This window comes from Adiantum capillus-veneris, chromosome 5 (assembly GCF_014529385.1).
Source record: "Adiantum capillus-veneris isolate H3 chromosome 5, ASM1452938v2, whole genome shotgun sequence".
Lineage (NCBI taxonomy): Eukaryota > Viridiplantae > Streptophyta > Polypodiopsida > Polypodiales > Pteridaceae > Adiantum > Adiantum capillus-veneris.
Window position 1 is genome coordinate 21290416 of NC_140935.1, and position 2639 is coordinate 21293054.

Here is a 2639-nt window from a genome sequence, read left to right on the forward strand (position 1 = left end):
GAGGAGCTTGATCAAATTGTTGTCTCTTGCAGTTCATTGATTGTCGTGCTTTACCGAGTGTGGAGGGAAGATCTCCTCAAATGCATTCGACTATACTTGCACTTTGGAGACAAGTGGACATGTGGGAATGGAGGCCAATTATTATTTTTGAATGGCTATAATAATAATAGAAAAACCAGTAATGACGTCGCTACTGGTCACTAAAGAAGAGGGGAGAGAGGTGGCATGCAAGTGGCATGAAAGCGGAAGTGGTGTGCATGGGGCGGCGGCATGCAGGGGAAAAAGTTGAGAGCTGGAGGGGGAAAGGGGGGGGGGGGGTCGTGCAAGGAGAGCCCAGGGCAGCCACGGGAAAACAAATAGCTTCAGGAGTGCTGCATGTAGGGTGGAACCATCTTGAGGGAGGGTGCTATGTGCATGAGGTTTGAAGAACAAGCGGTGGCAAGAGTAGGGGTTTGTGCTATATGCATTAAAAAGGTTCCTCCAAGGGGTGGGAGGAGGAGGAGCTTAACAAGGGGTGGCTCCATTGCATTGGGGACCGAGTGCAGGGCTTGGAGCAGGTGAGGAGGCCCCCATCTGCAGGAGGGTGAGGAAGGCCGAGAGAATCACGGCCAAGAGGATCCAGTGCTACCCAGGCCAGTGGGGAGGCTCGCAATAAGGATAATGGCCTCCATCAACAAGGGGGTCGGTCCAGGTGGAAGAGGAGGCAAGGAGAGAGAAGGTGAAGGGCTACTATGGGGAGCGTTGAAAAAGAGATAGGGGGGAGCTCTGAGAGTTGGAGAAAGAACCACGAGCTCTATGCTGAAGGGGCGGCAAGCTTCCATAGCTCTCTCTCTCTCTCTCTCTCTCTCTCTCTCTCTCTCTCTCTCTCTCTCTCTCTCTCTCTCTCTCTCTCTCTCTCTCTCTCTGGATCAACAAGCATACGAAGGAAGAGGATTGTGGGGTAATTAAGAGGAAACGGATCATCCACGGGCAAGAAGGATGGGAGGGAGATTCTTTCAAGCTCTCTCTCAATCAATGAGGATATGCAAGTGAAGCAAAAGGGGCTCGCTCTTATTCTCAATCAAAGTGGTGCATGAACGGAGGAGAGCCACCAAGGAAAGGGGAGGGAAGTGAAGACAAAGCAAGACAGTTTCTTTCAATGGGCAGGGAAGTTCTGATAATGGGTTTGTAAAAAGCTTGAATCTTGGGAAGAAGACAACATAAGGATTCAAGAGAAGTACGGGGATCAAAAGGGATGGAGGTTTTGCTATCAACAGGGTGGGATTCTTCAGCAGGGGCATTTTTTATCAAGGGTTTCAGAACGAGGTGCATACCAACGTTGGCATATGCGGTCGAATTGTAACAAAGTTGTCAAAGATCATGAATTTAAAGAATTTTGTTGTTTGTGACATCAAATTATGTGTCATTTTCTTGCTCTCTCTTACTATTAACTATTAATTATGTTATAATCTTCAGTTACCTCTCGCATTTAATCTCTAATCAACAATATTTTCCTTTCTATCGCTTAACACACCACTATCTGTGCTCCATTCACTCGATGGGATCCTACACCGACTTGCTCTCTCATAGCCAGAAGCCTCGTGCTTTCCCGGTTACCCATGGAGAGCCTCACACACCGACACCATCTTTAGTTAGATCTCCCAAATTATTAGTTTTGACCACCAAAAACCTTAGCTAAGATATAAAAGCCAATTTTGTAAGTTATTATTAAGTTTTTGGATAATGAAATACACAGCGTGAGCTTACGGCGCTCACATCTGTCCTTGCACTTCCTAGTCCCTCCCGGGGTTGTCATATTGCAGTGGGGTTTGTTGCATTGCAACTGGAGGTAAGAGCTCTACGCATTAACATAAACACTCCACGGTATTTTGTAGCTTTTGGCATTGTCGCCCTCGGCCTAATTTCATCATAAGTAAGAATATACACTTCAAAATCAAAAACTAAGCATAGGCGGGGTATTGGGGCATCATTGCTAAGAATTTAGGTACATTCTGGGTCAAAAACGACTAGGTCAAAACTCCACTGCTGTTAATAATCACGATTTTGGCACTTGACCTGAAGTGGGATTTGAGACCATAAGCATGTGTGCTTAGGTCTTATAAACTTGTCCTAGAAGTTTCATAACGTTTGGATGTCATTTGATGCTGTAACGGATGTGATTTGTTTGTCGATGAGCGAATGGCTTTTGTTGATTTCAGTCACTTGAGTGTAGCTTGAGTTATATGCGAGTTGTTTGTTGTTTTTTGCGAGATTGACAACCTCTTGTAGCCTCTATGCACTAGGTGAGTCAGCTTCGTCCCATGGATTGACAATGTAATTGTGGTTCTCGCTAAATCTACAATAAAATAGGAGTGAGGTTAGACACTTGTCCCACATTTGGCGCCGTTTTTGGGGATCAAAGAGACCTAAACTAGGGAAAAACACGAGTGTATTACGAAGTTATCCTTTAACTTCGTCTAGGATCTCCTAGAGGTAAAAACTTTCTATTAGAAACCGTAGAGCATAAGATTTTCGTCTTTTGCTGTGTAGAGGTAGCTTAGAGGTAAGTTGTACTTGCGGGGTGCCTTTAGAGCTGTAGGATTCTAGAACTAGATTAGGATTTTGAGGATGATTGATAGACAAGATCAAAGCTCAGAAAA

The 2639-nt window shown here is 45.1% G+C and overlaps 1 pseudogene; it reads right to left on the reverse strand.

Moving 5' to 3' along the window:
• Positions 1 to 362: 362 nt before the first annotated feature.
• On the reverse strand, positions 363 to 963 carry LOC147456982 (uncharacterized; annotated as a pseudogene).
• Positions 964 to 2639: the final 1676 nt, after the last annotated feature.